The 18,932-nt window shown below is 43.6% G+C and overlaps 1 long non-coding RNA gene across 1 annotated transcript; it reads left to right on the plus strand.

Annotated features, from left to right (window-relative positions):
* The first annotated feature begins 2,402 nt into the window (after positions 1-2,402).
* LOC117094541 lies at positions 2,403-13,939 on the plus strand. Its single transcript, XR_004441573.1, has 2 exons — positions 2,403-2,558; positions 13,466-13,939. It is a non-coding gene; the product is annotated as an uncharacterized LOC117094541 (long non-coding RNA).
* Positions 13,940-18,932: the final 4,993 nt, after the last annotated feature.

Genomic DNA, 18,932 nt, shown 5'->3' on the forward strand with positions numbered 1-18,932 from the left:
CATAGTCGTTGGGCATGGTGGCTCATGCCTGTAATACCAGCGTTTTGGGAAGTTGAGGCTGGCAGATCATCTGAGGTCAGGAATTTGAGACCAGCCTGACCAACATAGAGAAATCCTGTCTCTACGAAAAATACAAAATTAGCCAGGCATGGTGGCGCATGCCTGTAATCCCAGCTACTTGGGAGGCTGAGACAGGAGAATTGCTTGAACCCGGGAGGCAGAGGTTGCAGTGAGCCAAGATCACATAATGCACTCCAGTCTGGGCAACAAGAGCGAAACTTCATCTTAAAAAAAAAAAAAAAAAAAAAAAAAAGTAAAATCAAAAATAAATTCAAGAATAACTTGAAGAAATAGTCTACCCAAATGAGAAGAAACCGGAAAAGTAGTTCTGGCAATATGACAAAACAGGGTTCTGTAACACCACCAAAAGATCACACTAACTCTCCAGCAATAAATCCAAACCAAGAAGAAATTTTCAAAATACCAGATAAAGAACTCAGAAGGTTTATTATTATTATTATTTTGAGACAGATTTTCACTCTTGTTGCTCAGGTTAGAGTGCAATGGTATCATCTCGGCTCACTGCAACCTCTGCCTCCCAGGTTCAAGTGATTCTCCTGCCTCAGCCTCCTGAGTAGCTGGGATTACAGGCATGTGCCACCACGTCCGGCTAATTTTTGTATTTTTAGTAGAGATTGGGTTTCGCCATGTTGACCAGGCTGGTCTCAAACTCCTGGCCTGAAGTGATCTGCCTGCCTCGGCCTCCCAAAGTGCTAGGATTGCAGGTGTGAATGACTGTGCCTGGCCCAGAAGGTTGATTATTAAGTTACTTAAGGAGATACCAGAGAAAAGTAAAAACCAACATAAAGAAATTTTTAAAAACCAGTTCAGGATATGAACGAAAAAATTTCTGGAGAGGTATATATCATAAAGAAAAACTAATAAAAACCTCTGGAAATGAAAGTACACTTAGGGAATACAAACTGTGGTGGAAAGTTTCAACAATAGACTAGAACAAGCAGAAGAAAAAACTTCAGAGCTCAAAGAAAAGGCATTTGAATTAGCCCAATCAGACAAAGATTAAAAAAAAAATCAAAAGAAATGAACAAAGTCCCCAAGAAATATAAAATTATGTAAAACAGCGAAACCTGAGAATAATTGGTATTCCTGAGGGAGAAGATAAGTCTAAAAGTTTGAAAAACTTTTTGAGGGAATAATTGAGGAAAACTTCCCTGACCTTGCTAGAGATGTAGATATCTAAATATAAGAAGCTCAAAGAACTTCTGGGAAATTCATTACAAAAATATTATCACCTAGGCACATAGTCATTAGGTCATCTAAAGTCAACATGAAGGAAAGAATTTTAAGAACTGTGTGACAAAAACATTAGGTAACCTATAAAGGAAAACCTATCAGACTAACAGCAGATTTCTTGCAGAAACCTTGCAAGCCAGAAGGGATTGGGGTCCTATCTTTAGCTACTTTAAACAAAATAATTGTCAGCCAAGAATTTTGTATCCGGCAAAACTAAGCTTCATAAATGAAGGAGAGATAAAGTCTTTTTTCAGACAAACAAATGCTGACAGAAATTGCCACTCCTAAACCAGCATTATCAGAGATTCTAAAAGGAGTTTTAAAAATTTAAACAAAAGCTTTATGTGCACCAAAATAGAACCTCCTTAAAGCATAAATCTCACAGGGCCTATAAAACAATAACACAATGAAAAAAATAAAGTATTTAGGCAACAACTAATATGATGAATAGAACAGTAACTCACATTGAGAGGTGAAGCTGGCTGGGCTTCTGGGTTGGATGGGGACTTGGAGAACTTTTCTGTGTAGCTAAAGGATTGTAAACACACCAATCAGCACTCTGTAAAAATGCACCAATCAGCACTCTGTGTCTAGCTAAAGGTTTGTAAATGCACCAATTAGCACTCTTTAAAAACGCACCAATCAGCACTCTGTAAAAATGTACCAATCAGCACTCTGTAAAATGGACCAATCAGTGCTCTGTAAAATGGACCAATCGACAGGATGTGGGTGGGGCCAAATAAGGAAATAAAAGTTGGGCACCCGAGCCAGCAGTGGCAACGTGCTCCGGTCCCTTTCCACACCATGGAAGCTTTGTTTGTTCGCTCTTCACAATAAATCTTGCTGCTGCTCACTCTTTGGGTCTGCACTACCTTTATGAGCTATAACACTCACTGCGAAGGTCTGTGGCTTCACTCCTGAGGTCAGCGAGACCACAAACCCACCAGGAGGAGCCAGCAACTCTGGATGCGCCACCTTTAAGAGCTGTAACACTCACTGCAAAGGTCTGTGGCTTCACTCCTGAAGTCAGTAAGACCACGAACCCACTGGAAGGAAGAAACTCTGGACACATCTAAACATCTGAAGGAACAAACTCCGGACACACCATCTTTAAGAACCGTAACACTCACTGTGCAGGTCCGTGGCTTCATTCTTGAAGTCAGTGAGACCAAGAACACACCGGAAGGAACCAATTCTGGACACATTTTGGTTACCACAAAGGGACTATCGCCTATCGCCAAGCAGTGAGTACCATCGGATCCCTTTCCCTTCCTATTCTGTCCTATTTTTCCTTAGAATTCAGGGGCTAAATACTGGGCACCTGTCAGCTGGTTAAAAGCGACTAGCATGGCTGCTGGACTAAAGATATGGGTGTCAGGCTTTCTGGGAAAGGGCTCTCTAACAATCCCTGACTCTTCGGAGTTGGGAGCATTGGCTTGCCTGGAACCAGCTTCTGCTATTCCTGTACTTCTGGGCTGAGCCAAGGGTCGACAGAGAGGAAAATCATTTAGCTCCGGGGTCCTCACAACAAGTTGGTTGACCCTGCGGCCATGAGCGGAACTCTCAAAGTCATGTCACCCAAGCGAGACTCGCCCATCTATCCTATCTATCCTGACCGTTGCCTCCTGGGTCCTAATGCCTGTCAGACAAACTTCCTCTCACCTCTCTTCTCTGAGGCTAGTCCCGCTTCTAAAAACCACTCTCTGTCTCTGGTGCTTTTCTAGTTTCTCTTGTAAGAATGATTTCTAGTATAAACTTCAGGACTCTGTTACCTTCTGTAGGCACCTGGGCTCACCAATCAGAAAGACATAATTTTTCTTGAAAAGCCCCATCATAGGGGTCTATCTGGAATTGTAGGATCCCTCCCCAGACAAGCAGGCCTAACAAAAGCGATTCCTGAAGCTAGGATATGGGGAGCCTCAGAAATTGTATCTTTCCTATTCATATAAATGAGGACAAAAGGCATCACTCTTCCAACTCTGGAAATCCCTTCCCTCCCTCAGGGTATAGCCCTCCACTTCATTTTTGGGGCATAACATCTTGGGACATGGGTAAAGTCCCAATACTAACAGGAGAAGACTTAGGACTCTAACAGGTTTTTGAGAATGTGTCAGTAAGGGCCACTAAATCTGATTTTTCTCAGTCCTCTTTGTGGTCTAGGAGGACAGGCAAGGGTGCAGGTTTTTGAGAATGCATCAGTAAGGGCCACTAAATCTGACCTTCCTTGGTCTTCCTTGTGGTCTAGGAGTAAAACTAGTGTTTCTGCTGCTGCGTTGGTGAGTACAACTATGCTGATCAGCAGGGTCAAGGGACTTTGCAGTTTCTTGGGCAGGGGAAGAAACAAACAAACCAAAACCATGGATGGTTTTGTCTTTCAGATGAGAAACACTCAGGCATCAACAGGCTCACCCTTGAAATACATCCTAAGCCATTGGGACCAATTTGACCTGCAAACCCTGAAAAAGAGGCGGCTCATTTTTTTCTGCACGGTGGCCTGGCCCCAGTATTCTCTCTCTGATGGGGAAAAATGGCCACCTGAGGGAAGTATACATTACAATACTATCTTGCAGCTTGACCTTTTCTATAAGAGGCAAGCCAAATGGAGTGAAATACCTTATGTCCAAGTTTTCTTTTCATTGAAGGAGAATACACAACTATGTAAAGCTTGCAATTTACATCCCACCCCTTACCTGAAAGATCAAGTAAGCTGATCTTTCAGTTTACCCCCATATCCTAGCCTCCCTATAGCTCCTCTTCCTATTAATGATAAGCCTTCTCTAATCTCCCCTGCCCAGAAGGATATAAGCAAAGAAATCTCCAAAGGACCACAAGCCCCCGCCGGGCTATCAGTTATGTCCCCTTCAAGCTGTAGGGGGAGGGGAATTTGGCTCAACCTGGGTACATGACCCCTTCTCCCTCTCTGATTTAAAGCAGATCAAGGCAGACTGGGGAAGTTTTCAGATGATCCTGATAGGTATATAGATGTCCTACAGGGTCTAGGGCAAACCTTCAATCTCACTTGGAGAGATGTCGTGCTATTGTTAGATCAAACCCTGGCCTTTAATAAAAAGAATGTGGCTTTAGCTGCAGTCCGAGAGTTTGGAGATACCTGGTATCTTAGTCAAGTAAATGATAAAATGACAGCCAAAGAAAGAGACAAATTCCCTACTGGTCAGCAAGCCATACCCAGTATGGATCCCCACTGGGACCTCGACTCAGATCATGGGGACTAGAGTTGTAAACATCTGTTGACTTGTATTCTAGAAGGACTAAGGAGAATTAGGAAAAAGCCCATAAATTATTCAGCGATGTCTACCATAACTCAGGGAAAGGAAGAAAATCCTTCTGACTTCCTCGAGTGGCTATGGGAGGCCTTAAGAAAATATACTCCCCTGTCACCTGACTCACTGGAGGGTCAATTGATTCTAAAAGATAAATTTATTACCCAATCAGCTGCAGATATCAGGAGCAAGCTCCAAAAGCAAGCCCTGGGACCTGAACAAAATCTTAGGGGCATTATTAAACCTGGCAACCTCAGTGTTCTATAATGGGGACCAAGAAGAACAGGCCCCAAAGGAAAAGTGAGATCAGAGAAAGGCCAAAACCTTGGTGGTTCAGAGAGGACAGAAAATGGAGCAGCCAGTAGGACTTGTTATCAGTGTGGTTTACAAGGGCACCTTAAAAAAGATTGTCCAATGAGAAACAAGCTGTCCCCTCGCCCATGTCCACTATGCCGAGGCAATCACTGGAAGGCACACTGCCCCAGAGGACAAAGGTTCTCTGGGCCAGAAGCCCCCAATCAGATGATCCAAAAACAGGACTGAGGGTGCCTGGGGCAAGTGCCAGCTCATGTCATCACCCTCACTGTTAAACATACCCGGGTATGTTTAACCATTGAGGGCCAGGAAATTGACTTCCTCCTGGTCACTGACGTGGCCTTCTCAATGTTAATCTCCTGTCCCAGACAACTGTCTTCAAGGTCCGTTACCATCTGAGGAATCCTGGGACAGCCTGTAACCAGGTATTTCTCCCACCTCCTCAGTTGTAACTGGGAAACTTTGCTCTTTTCACATGCCTTTCTTATCATGCCTGAAAGTCCCACACCCTTATTAGGAAGGGATATATTAGCCAAAGATGGAGCTATTATCTACATGAATATGGAGAACAAGTTACCCATTTGTTGTCCCCTACTTGAGGAGGGAATCAATCCTGAAATCTGGGCATTAGAAGAACAATTTGGAAGGGCAAAAAATGCCCACTCAGTCCAAATCAGGCTAACAGAGCCCACCACTTTTTCTTATCAAAGGCAATATCCCTTAAGGCCTGAAGGTCACAAAAGATTACAGAATATTGTTAAACATTTAAAAGTTCAAGGCTTAGTAAGGAAATGCAGCAGTCCCTGCAACACCTCAATTCTAGTACAAAAACCGAATGGTCAGTGGAGACCAGTGCAAGATCTCACACTTATCAATGAGTCAGTAGTTCCTCTATGTCCAGTTACACCCAACCCCTATACCCTGCTCTCTCAAATACCAGAGGAAGCAGAATGGTTCACTGTTCTGGGCCTCAAGGATGCTGTCTTCTGTATTCCCCTGCACTCTGACTCCCAGTTTCTCTTTCCTTTGAGGATCCCACAGACCACACGTCCCAACTTACATGGATGGTCTTGCCCTGGGGGTTTAGGGATAGCCCTCATCTGTTTGGTCAGGCACTGGCCTAAGACTAGGCCACTTCTCAAGTCCAGGCACTCTGGTCCTTCAGTATGTGGATGATTTACTTTTGGCTACCAGTTCAGAAGCCTCATGCCAGCAGGCTACTCTAGATCTCTTGAACTTTCCAGTTAATCAAGGGTACAAAGTGTCTAAGTGGAAGGCCCAGCTTTGCCTACAGCAGGTCAAATGTCTAGGCCTAATCTTAGCCAGAGGGACCAGGGCCCTCAGCAAGGAACAAATACAGCCTATACTGGCTTATCCTCACCCTAAGACATTAAAACAGTTGTAGGGGTTCCTTGGAATCACCGGCTTTTGCTGACTATGGATCCCCAGATACAGTGAGATAGCCAGGCACCTCTATACTCAAATCAAGGAGACCCAGAGGGCAAATACTTATCTAGTAGAATGGGAACTAGGGGCAGAAACAGCCTTCAAAACCTTAAAGCAGGCACTAGTACAAGCTCCAGCTTTAAACCTTCCCACAGGACAAAACTTCTCTTTATACATCACATAGAGAGCAGGGATAGCTCTTGGAGTCCTTACTCAGACTCGTGGGACAACCCCACAACCAGTGGCGTACCTGAGTAATGAAATTGATGTAGTAGCAAAAGGCTGGCCTCACTGTTTATGGGTAGTTGCAGCAGTGACCGTCTTAGTGTCAGAGGCTATCAAAATAATACAAGGAAAGGATCTCACTGTCTGGACTACTCATAATGTAAATGGCATATTAGGTGTCAGAGGAAGTTTATGGCTATCAGACAATTGCCTACTTAGATACCAGGTACTACTCCTTGAGGGACTGGTGCTTCAAATACATACGTGCATGACCCTCAACCCTGCCACTTTTCTCAGCGGTGCTAGAGGAATTAAAGACACACACACAGAAATATAGAGGTGTGAAGTGGGAAATCAGGAGTATCACAGCCTTCAGAGCTGAGAGCCTCAAACAGAGATTTACCCACGTATTTATTGACAGCAAGCCAGTGAAAAGCATTGTTTCTATAGATTGTAGATGAACTAAAAGCATTCTTTATAGGAAACAAAGGGATGGGCCTAAATAAAGGGATGGGTTTGGCTAGTTATCTGCAGCAGGAGCATGACCTTAAGGTACAGATGGCTCATGCTATTGTTTGTGGTTTAAGAATGCCTTTAAGTGGTTTTCCACCCTGGGGTGAGCCAGGTGTTCCTTGCCCTCATTCCAGTAAACTCACAACCTTCCAGCGTGGGTGTCATGGCCATCATGAACATGTCACAGTGCTGCAGATATTTTGTTTATGGCCAGTTTTGGGGCCAGTTAATGGCCAGAGTTTGAGGGGCCTGTTTCCAACATGTCCCCCTTTGATTTGCAAAGCGATAAAAGCAAAGGCAGCTTTGTCATGGTGAGCTACTTCTTGCAGGAGTCAGGATCTGCATCTGCAGACTATACAAAGACAAACAACACAGATTAATAGCACAATCACCATTGAAATCACACAGTTTCTAACTGTTTTTATCCACTTTAATTGGTTACTAGCTGCTAATCTGTCTGCAGCTCCTTCAAGCTCTGGTTCCTGGCATTAAGGTCAGGTTTGCCTGGGATGCTTTAAATATTTGTTCTTTTAATTTTGCAATATCCAAAAACAACCTGTAGAGTGTCCTTCTAGATGATTTTTTATTCTTTCCCAAATTTTGATCTTATTAAGAGCTATTAACAGTTTCCACAAATCCTTATGTTAAGCTCCTAGAGCAGGCCATGTCACTTGAGGTTGAGATGCCACTATGCTGCCATGGTTCCAGATAATTGGAACTCTTGCCATACTTCTTATCATCTCTATCATCTGACCCTTTTGTTCAGACTAGCTGGACATAGTGTGGCCATGGCATGCAGACTGAGAGGTGCAATTTAAGCTAAACATCCCCTTAGGGGACCAAGCAACAATGATCCCATAGGAATCGTGCAGCACCTCTGCCTGTTCTGCAGTGCAATCTTCCTAAACAAGTACATTCATTATTTCTGGCCAGGTTCTATTTTGTTTACAAATAGGTTTTTGAGGGCGTTATGCTTCAATCATAGGAGCAGATTTATTATAGTAAATACTGAGATCAGAAAGCACGTGTAACTGTGTCACAGAGTGATTACATCCAGGCATTATTGCCAGCCAAGATTGATAAATATGCCCAATAAGTATAATTGTTCTCTGTGTCAGACCTTGTTTAAGGAATACTCATGGCAATGATGATCACTGCGATCATAGCTACCATTAAATTACTCATTGTGACTGGTTGTCCCGCTTTCCTCAGGTTTTCTTCTGCCATCTGCGACAGCTTCTTGATCTGTCCCCAGGTGGGTGGCTGTGTTTGACAGGTGTTACTTATGACAGTTGGGGTCCCCCTCAGCATCAGCCTCGACATGGCTGCAACCAGGGGGTCTTGGGGATCCTCCCAGAGTATCTTCCTCAGCATATGGCTCATGATAAGGTTTCAGGTGTCTTGATGGTATCCAAATTGGCTGTTGATTTTGGCCTGGAGAAACACAAGCATAACCTCTACCCCAAGTTATTATTGTACCTATTTCCCAACTTTCTGTTATCGGATCTTTCCACCAAACCAGTTGTTCTGCTTCTGTCTTTGCAGCTGGCTTCTGTACATGCTGTTCAGCTGCTGATAACATCTGGCCTTTGGGCATGCTCAAAAAATTTAAAGTTAATAATGCTAGATTCAGTTGTGTATGGGCTGTCCTGTAATCACTATTTCTCCCCCTTTTTTGTTTTTGTCATCTGTTGTTCATCTGTATGAAATCATAACTGAGCATTTTCAATTAACTATGTGGAATGAACCACATATGAAGAATCAGAAATCACGTTAATAGGCATATCAAAACAGTCAATACCTCAATTACAGCTACAAGCTCCGCTTTTGAGCTGAAGTATAGGACGTCTGGAAAATCTTACTTTTTGAGCCAGAATAAGAAGCTTTACCATTACTAGACCCATCTGAAAATAATGAAAATGCTTAGCAGGCTGCAGGTTGTTTACTGCAGGAATTGTAAATGCAAACCATTTACAGTTTTGCTCAGCTAAGGAGATAGTCAAGAGACAAGCTTTTAAATCTATGACTATTAAAGGCCAATTTTAAGTTCTCTAAAGTCTCCAGTTTCTCTTTACTCAGCAGCCATTGTTCTATCCAAATTGGCTTATCTGTTAACCATTTTAAAGGTATAGGTTCTGGAGGCTTAACAATGGCTGCCATCAAAATGATATCCTAAACCTTGGTGGGAATTTGTCTTTCCGCTTGAAGTGGTTCCTTTAAACCTTGCAAATTTTTTCCTAGTCTCATACCAGGGACATACCCCATTTTATGCATCATATGTTGACTTTGAGGGCTATATAATTGTTCTGGAATTAGAACTTGTACTCCCCATTATTGTAATAAATCTCTCCCCCATAAATTTATAGGTACAGAAGTTATAATTGGTTGAATAGTCCCAGGTTGTCCATGGGGCCCTTCACAATGCAAAATATACTACTTTGATATACTTCAGGGACTTTTCCAACTCCAACTATGTTAAATTGAGTGGGTTGAATTGGCCATGTGGACGGCCAGTGCTGTAGAGAAATGATTGAAATGTCCACTCCTGTATCTCCCAACCCTTTAAATTTATTTTCCTGAATAGTTATTTTATAGGTAGGATGTTTATCAGTAATTTGATTTACCGAATAAGCTGCTTTGCCTTGTTCGTCTGTGCTTCCAAATCCTCCTGTTCATTTAATTTCACTTTTCCCCATTCCCACATACGGCACAATCAGGAGCTGTGCTATGCCCTCTCGTGGCTCTGCTTTCCAGGGAACAGAAGTAGATATAACAATTTGAATTTCCCCTTTGTAATATGAATCAGTGACTCCTGCATGTATTTGTATCCCTTTTAAATTTAAACTAGACCTGCCTAGAAGTAATTCTATCATTCGCACTGGCAAGGGTCCACAGACTCCTGTTGGGACCTTTTGCAGGGGTTCCCCAGGCAGAAGGCTCACAGCTGTTATGCAGTATAAATCTACTGTGGCACTCCAGCTGTGGAAGGGGACAGACATTGTACAGGGGTGAGGGAATGGCCTGAGCTGGAAATGCCCTGGTTTGGAATGGGGCCCAGGACGGGCCTTTCATGGCATTTCCTGAAATCGGGTTCCCGTCTTTATCAAACTTAGAGTGACACTGATTAGCCCAATGTTTTCCTTTTTTACATTTTGGACATATTTCAGACTCAGCAGTTTTCTTTCATCCCCTATCTGGTGTCCTGACTAGCTGATTTTTTCTACATTCTTTTTTAGTATGACCATGCTTCCCACAGTTAAAACAAGCTCCAGGAAACAGAGTATTTCCTTTATCCACTCTCAGTCCTGCCGTTGCCTGTGCCAACAAAGTAGCTTTATGCAGATTACCTCCGATACCATTATAGGCCTTGATATAATCAACTAAATGTGCTTTCCCAAATTTAAAAGGAAAAGGCTCAAATGTAGCTATAATATTTCCCTGTTGATCTGGGGGGTATATTCTAACAGGGAACTGCCAAGCCTCCATATCACCCTCTTGTCTAGCTTGCTGAATTCCTGCCTGATTAGAACTGAGAGTGATCACTCGAGGCGCTGCTCAAACAGTCACTGGGGCAACAGCTTTTCACTGTGTCCTCCGGAAAAGAAAGATCTGGAGGGTCAGGCCACTGTTTTTCTTCAAAATAATAATGACGGGGTGCAGAAGGGTAGGGATGAACCTCTCCTTCCTTTGTTGTTTTAGTTTTAGCTGGCAAACAAACCTGCTCTGTAACCTCTTCTGTTACTTCATTATACTGTCCCTCCTCATCATCAGTGTGAAAAGGTTCCAAGGTGGAACAAACCAGAGCCCACACTTGTCCCATTGTTACTGTGATGCTTCTGAGCTCCCCTTCTTACTCACTATGGGGATTGCTTTAAGAGTACTCAGGTGTGGCCGGGCACGGTGGCTCATGCCTGTAATCCCAGCACTTTGGGAGGCCGTGGTGGGTGGATCACGAGGTCAGGAGATCGAGACCATCCTGGATACACAGGTGAAACCCTGTCTCTGCTAAAAATATAAAACATTAGCTGGGTGTATTGGCGGGCGCCTGTAATCCCAGCTACTCAGGAGGCTGAGGTAGGAGAATGGCATGAACCCGGGAGGCAGAGCTTGCAGTGAGCCGAGATCGCACCACTGCACTCCAGCCTGGGTGACAGAACAAGACTCCATCTCAAAAAAAAAAAAAAAAGAATACTCGGGTGTCCTCCAGCTTAGTTCCACGTTCTCCAACCATTGCTCTGGCAAGCCTTTGATCTGAATTCGAGCCCCCACAATGGATGCCACTTGCTGAGACCAGCTCAGTTGGGGAGACCCTAACCCAGTGGTGCTAGAGGAATTAAAGACACACACACAGAAATATAGAGGTGTGAAGTGGGAAATCAGGGGTGTCAGAGCCTTCAGAGCTGAGAGCCTCAAACAGAAATTTACCTACGTATTTATTGACAGCAAGCCAGTGAAAAGCATTGTTTCTATAGATTGTAGATGAACTAAAAGCATTCTTTATGGGAAACAAAGGGATGAGCTGAAATAAAGAGAAGGGTTTGGCTAGTTATCTGCAGCAGGAGCATGACTTTAAGGCACAGATCCCTCTTGCTATTGTTTGTGGTTTAAAAATGCCTTTAAGGGATTTTCCGCTGTGGGTGGGCCAGGTATACCTCACCCTCATTCCAGTAAACCCACAACTTTCCAGCGTGGGCATCATGGTCATCATGAACATGTCACAGTGCTGCAGAGATTTTGTTTATGGCCAGTTTGGGGGCCAGTTAATGGCCAGATTTTGGGGAGCCTGTTCCCAACAGCCAACAAATTATAGTCCAGATTTATGCCACCTGATATGATCTCTTAGAAGTCCCCTTAGCTAATCCTGACCTTAACTTATATACCGATGGAGGTTCATTTGTGGAGAATGGGATATGAAGGGCAGGTTATTCCATAGTTAGTGGTGTAACTGTACCTGAAAGTAAGCCTCTTCCTCCAGGGACCGGTGCCCAGTTAGCAGAACTAGTGGCACTTACCCAAGCCTTTGAACTGGGAAAGGGAAAAAGAATAAATGTGTATACAGATAGCAAGTATGCTTATCTAATCCTACATGCCCATGCTGCAATATGGAAAGAAACGAAGTTCCTAACCTCTGGGGGAATGCCCATCAAACACCACAGGGAAATTATGGAGTTATTGCATGCAATGCAAAAACCCAAGGAGGTGGCAGTCTTACACTGCCAAAGCCATCAGAAAGGTGAAGGAGAAAAGGCAGAAGGAAACCTTTGGGCAGATGCTGAGGCCAAAATTGCTGCCAGGTGGAACCTCCCATTAGAAATACCTACAGAAGGACTCTTGGTATGGAACAACCCCCTCTAAGAGATTAAGCCCCAGTATTCCCTGACTGAAACAGAACAGGGACTTTCACGGGGGCATAGTTTTCTCCCCTCAGGGTGCTTAACAACAGAAGAAGGAAAGGTACTTATACCCGAAGCCAGCCAGGGGAAAATACTTAAAACCCTCCACCAAACTTTTCATATGGGTATTGAAAACACTCATTAAATGGCCAAATCCCTATTTACAGGGCCAAATCTCCTCTGGACCATCCGACAAGTAGTCACAGCCTGTGAGGTGTGTTAAAGGAACAATCCCTTGGTCCATCGTAAGGCCCCTTTGGGGGAACAAAGAATAGGTCACTATCCTGGAGAGGACTGGCAGTTAGACTTCACCCATATGCCTAAGTCAAAGGGATTTCAATACGTGTTGGTCTGTGTTGATACCTTTACAAATTGGATAGAAGTTTTCCCCTGAAAGACAGAGAAGACTCAGGAAGTGATTAAAGTCCTAATTCATGAAATAATTCCTAGATTTGGGCTTCCCCAAAGCTTACAGAGTGACAATGGTTCAGCTTTTAAAGCCACCATAACTCAGGGAATTTCCAGGGCACTAGGGAAACATGACCGTCACTGCACCTGGAGGCCACAATCCTCAGGGAAGGTCGAGAAGGCAAATGAAACACTCAAGAGGCACTTAAGGAAACTAACACAAGAAACTCATCCCCCATGGCCTACTTTTTTGCCCATGGCCTTGTTGAAAATCCAAAATTCTCCTCACAAAATGGGGCTCAGTCCATATGAAATGCTGTATGGACGACCTTTTCTCACAAATCACCTACTTGCTCAGGAAACGGCCAACTTGGTCAAAGATATAACTTCTTTGGCAAAATATCAACAAAACCTTAAAAACCTACCTGAAGGATGTCACAGAGTAAAGGGAACAGAGTTGTTTCATCAACCAGGAGATCTAGTGTTGGTCAAATATCTTCCCTCTACCTCCCCATCGATGGACTCTTTGTGGGAAGGACCATACTTGGTAACCCTCTCTTCCCACTGCAGTTAAGGTGGCAGGAGTGGAATCTTGGATTCACCACACCCGAGTTAAATTTTTGATATCCCCTGAGGAACCTGTGGGACCATCAGCTCAGGAGTCCCAAGATCAGCCAGACCAACCTCAATACACCTGAGAACCATTGGAGGACTTGCGTCTCCTATTTTGGAAGGAAACATCCCAGACTAAAAAGGCTCCTACCACTGATCCTGAAGAAAAACCCCTTCCTCCTTAAAAAAGATAAGTGAAAACCTACATAATCTTTAACGCCTCTCCTTGCTCCTTTAATGGAATCCTTTTACTATTTCATCATATTATTAAACAGCATACTAACCATACTCTTCGTGATAGGACTATATACTGTAGCTCCTGCCAGGACGACAATAAAATAGAACACAGGGAGTCACTCTCTTTGCTCCCAACACCCCTTTCCAGACACTCACCAGAGTTAGCTTGGCAAGTACTCTAGAAGTATGAAAAAATGAAAACAACAAACTTACATGCTTTTTTAACATACACAACCAGTTCTTTCTACCCAGCCAAGTTATATTCTTCTTATGTGGAACATTTGACCTATATCTGCCTCTCCACTAACTGGACAGGCACCTGCACCTTAGCCTTAGTTCCAACATTAACATTTTCCCAAGAAATCAGACCCTATCAGTACCCCTCAAAGCTCAAGTCCGTCAGTGCAAAGCCATATGACTAATACCCCTATTTATAGGGTTAGGAATGGCTACTGCTACAGGAACTGGAATAGTCAGTTTATCTACTTCATTATCCTACTACCACACACTCTCAAAGAATTTCTCAGACAGTTTACAAGAAATAACAAAATCTATCCTTACTCTACAATCCCAAATAGACTCTTTGGCAACAGTGACTTTCCAAAACTGCCGAGGCCTAGACCTCCTCACTGCTGAGAAAGGAGGACTCTGCATCTTCTTAGGGGAAGAGTGTTGTTTTCACACTAACCAGTCAGGGATAGTATGAGATGCTGCCTGGCATTTGCAGAAAAAGGCTTCTGAAATCAGACAACGCCTGTCAAACTCTTATACCAACCTCTGGAGTTGGGCAACATGACTTCTCCCCTTTCTAGGTCTGGTGGCAGCCATCTTGCTATTACTCACCTTTGGGCCCTGTATTTTTAACCTCCTTGTCAAATTTGTTTCCTCTAGGATCGAAGCCATCAAGCTGCAGATGGTCTTACAAATGGAACCCCAAATGAGCTCAACTAACAACTTCTATCAAGGACCTCTGGACCGACCAGCTGGCCCTTTCACTGCCCTAAAGAATTCCCCTCTGGAGGACACTACAACTGCAGGGCCCCTTCTTTACCCCATCCAGCAGGAAGTAGCTAGAGTGGTCATCACCCAATTCCAAACAGCAGTTGAGGTGTCCTGTTTAGAGGGGGCATTGAGAGGTGAAGCTGGCTGGGCTTCTGGGTTGGGTGGGGACTTGGAGAACTTTTCTGTCTAGCTAAAGGATTGTAAACACACCAATCAGTGCTCTGCATTTAGCTAAAGGTTTGTAAATGCACCAATCAGCACTCTGTAAAAACGCACCAATCAGCACTCTGTAAAAATGAACCAATCAGCCCTCTATAAAATGGACCAATCAGCAGGATGTGGGCGGGGCCAAATAAAGAAATAAAAGTTGGCCACCCAAGCCAGCAGCGGCAACCCGCTCAGGTCTCCTTCCATGCTGTGGAAGCTTTGTTTTTTTGCTCTTCACGATAAATCTTGCTGCTGCTCACTCTTTGGGTCCGCACTACCTTTACGAGCTGTAACACTCACTGCGAAGGTCTGTGGCTTCATTCCTGAAGTCAGCAAGACCATGAACCCACTGGGAGGAACAAACAACTCTGGACATACCACCTTTAAGAGCTGTAACACTCAGAAGGAGGTTCCAAGATGGCTGAATAGAACAGCTCCAGTCTGCAGCTCCCAGTGTGAGCGACGCAGAAGATGGGTGATTTCTGCATTTCCAACTGAGGTACCAGGTTCATCTCACTGGGACTTGTCAGACAGTGGGTGCAGCCCATGGAGCAGGGTGGGACATCGCTTCACCGGGGAAGCACGAGGGGTCGGGGAATTCCCTTTCCTAGCAAAGGGAAGCCATGACAGATGGTACCTGGAAAATCAGGACACTCCCACCCTAATACTGCACTTTTCCAACAGCCTTAGCAAAAGGCACACCAGGAGATTATATCTTGTGCCTGGTTTGGAGGGCCCCATGCCCATGGAGCCTTGCTCACTGCTAGCACAGCAGTCTGAGATTGAACTGCAAGGTGGTAGCTAGGCTGGGGGAGGGACATCTGCCATTGCTGAGGCTTGAGTAGGTAAACAAAGCAGCCAGGAAGCTTGAACTGGGCGGAGCCCACTGCAGCTCAAGGAGGCCTGCCTGCCTCTGTAGACTCCACCTCTGAGGGCAGGGCACAGCTGAACAAAAGACTGCAGAAACTTTTGCAGACTGAAATGTCCCTGTCTGACAGCTTTGAAGAGAGTAGTGCTTCTCCCAGCATGGAGTTTGAGATCTGAGAACAGACAGACTGCCTCCTCAAGTGGGTCCCTGAGCCCTGAGTAGCCTAACTGGGAGACACCTCCCAGTAGGGGCCAACTGACACCTCATATAGCTGGGTGCTCCTCTGAGATGAAGCTTCCAGAAGAAGGATCAGACAGCAACATTTGCCATTCTGCAATATTTGCTGTTCTGCAGCCTCCACTGGTAATACCCAGGCAAACAGGGTCTGGAGTGGACCTCCAGCAAACTCCAACAGACCTGCAGCTGAGGGTCCTGACTGTTAGAAGGAAAACTAACAAACAGAAAGGACATCCACACCAAACTCCATCTGTACATCACCATCATCAAAGACCAAACATAGATAAAACTACAAAGATGGGGAGAAACCAGAGCAGAAAAACAGAAAATTCTAAAAATCAGAGTGCCTCTTCTCCAAAGGAATGCATCTCCTCCACAACAAAGGGACAAAGCAGGATGGAGAATGACTTTGACGAGTTGAGAGAAGAAGGCTTCAGATGATCAGTAATAACAAACTTCTCTGAGCTAAAGGAGGATGTTCAAACCCATCACAAAGAAGCTAGAAACCTTGAAAAAAGATGAGACGAATGGCTAACTAGAATAAACAATGTAGAGAAGTCCTTAAATGACCTGATGGAGCTGAAAATCATGGCATGAAAACTATATGATGCGTGCACAAGCTTCAGCAACCGATTTGATCAAGTGGAAGAAGGGGTATCAGTGATTGAAGATCAATTGAATGAAATGAAGCGAGAAGAGAAGTTTAGGGAAAAAAGAGTAAAAAGAAATCAACAAAGCCTCCAAGAAATATGGGACTATGTTAAAAGACCAAATCTACTTCTGATTGGTGTACCTGAAAGTGACAGGGAGAATGGAACCAAGTTGGAAAACACTCTTCAGGATATTATCCAGGAGAACTTCCCCAACCTAGCAAGGCAGGCCAACATTCAAATTCAGGAAATACAGAGAATGCCACAAAAATACTCCTCAAGAAGAGCAACTCCAAGACACATAATTGTCAAATTCACCAAAGCTGAAATGGAGGAAAAAATGTTAAGGGCAGCCAGAGAGAAAGGTCGGGTTACCCACAAAGTGAAGCCCATCAGACTAACAGCAGATCTCTTGGCAGAAACTCTACAAGCCAGAAGAGAGTGGGGGCCAATATTCAACATTCTTAAAGAAAAGGATTTTCAACCCAGAATTTCATATCCAGCCAAACTAAGTTTCTTAAGTGAAGGAGAAATGAAATCCTTTACAGACAAACAAATGCTGAGAGATTCTGTCACCACTAGGCCTGCCTTACAAGAGCTCCTGAAGAAAGAACTAAACATGGAAAGGAAAACTGGTACCAGCCACTGCAAAAACATGCCAAATTGTAAATACCATCCATGCTATGAAGAAACTGCATCAACTAACGAGCAAACTAACCAGCTAGCATCATAATGACAGGATCAAATTCACACATAGCAATATTAACCTTAAATGTAAATAGGCTAAATGCTCCAATGAAAAGACACAGCCTGGCAAATTGGATAAAGAGTCAAGACCCATCAGTGTGTTGTATTCAGGAGACCCATCTCATGTGCAGAGACACACATAGGCTCAAAATAAAGGGATGGAGGAAGATCTACCAAGCAAATAGAAAACAAACAAACAAAAAAAGAGCAGGGGTTGCAATCCTAGTCTCTGATAAAACAGACTTTAAACCAACAAAGATCAGAAGAGACAAAGAAGGCCATTACATAATGGTAAAGGGATCATTTCAACAAGAAGAGCTAACTATCCTAAATATATATGCACCCAATACAGGAGCACCCACATTCATAAAGCAAGTCTTTAGAGACCTACAAAGAGACTTAGACTCTTACACAATAATAATGGGAGACTTTAACACCCCATTGTCAACATTAGACAGATCCATGAGACAGAAAGTTAATAAGGATATCCAGGAATTGAACTCAGCTCTGCACCAAGCAGACCTAACAGACATCTACAGAACTCTCCACCCCAAATCAACAGGCTATATATTCTCCTCAGCACCACATAGCACTTTTTCCAAAATTGACCACATTGGAAGTAAAGCACTCCTCAGCAAATGTAAAAGAACAGAAATTATAACAAACTGTCTCTCAGACCACAGTGCTATCAAACTAGAACTCAGGATTAAGAAACTCACTCAAAACCACTCAACTACATGGAAACTGAACAACTTGCTCCTAAATGACTACTGGGCACATAACAAAATGAAGGCAGAAATAAAGATGTTCTTTGAAACCAATGAGAACAAAGGCACAACATACCAGAATCTCTGGGACACATTTAAAGCAGTGTGTAGAGGGAAATTTATAGCACTAAGTGCCCACAAGAGAAAGCAGGAAAGATCTAAAATTGACACCCTAACATCACAATTAAAAGAACTAGAGAAGCAAGAGCAAACACATTCAAAAGCTATCAGAAGACAAGAAATAACTAAGATCAGAGCAGAACTGAAGGAGATAGAGACACAAAAAACCCTTCAAAAAATCAATGAATCCAGGAGCTGGTTTTTTGAAAAGATCAACAAAATTAATAGACCACTAGCAAGACTAATAAAGAATAAAAGAGAGAAGAATCAAATAGACGCAATAAAAGATGATAAAGGGGATATCACTACCGATCCCATAGAAATACAAACTACCATCAGAGAATACTATAAACACCTCTACCAAATAAACTAGACAATCTAGAAGAAATGGATAATTTTCTGGACACATACACCCTCCCAAGACTAAACCAGGAAGAAGTTGAATCCCTGAATAGACCAATAACAGGCTCTGAAATTGAGGCAATGATTAGTAGCCTATCAACCAAAGAAAGTTCAGGACCAGACAGATTCATAGCTGAATTCTACCAGAGGTACAAAGAGAAGCTGATGCCATTCCTTCTGAAACTATT

This window comes from Trachypithecus francoisi, unplaced genomic scaffold (assembly GCF_009764315.1).
Source record: "Trachypithecus francoisi isolate TF-2019V2 unplaced genomic scaffold, Tfra_2.0 Lachesis_group13, whole genome shotgun sequence".
NCBI lineage: Eukaryota > Metazoa > Chordata > Mammalia > Primates > Cercopithecidae > Trachypithecus > Trachypithecus francoisi.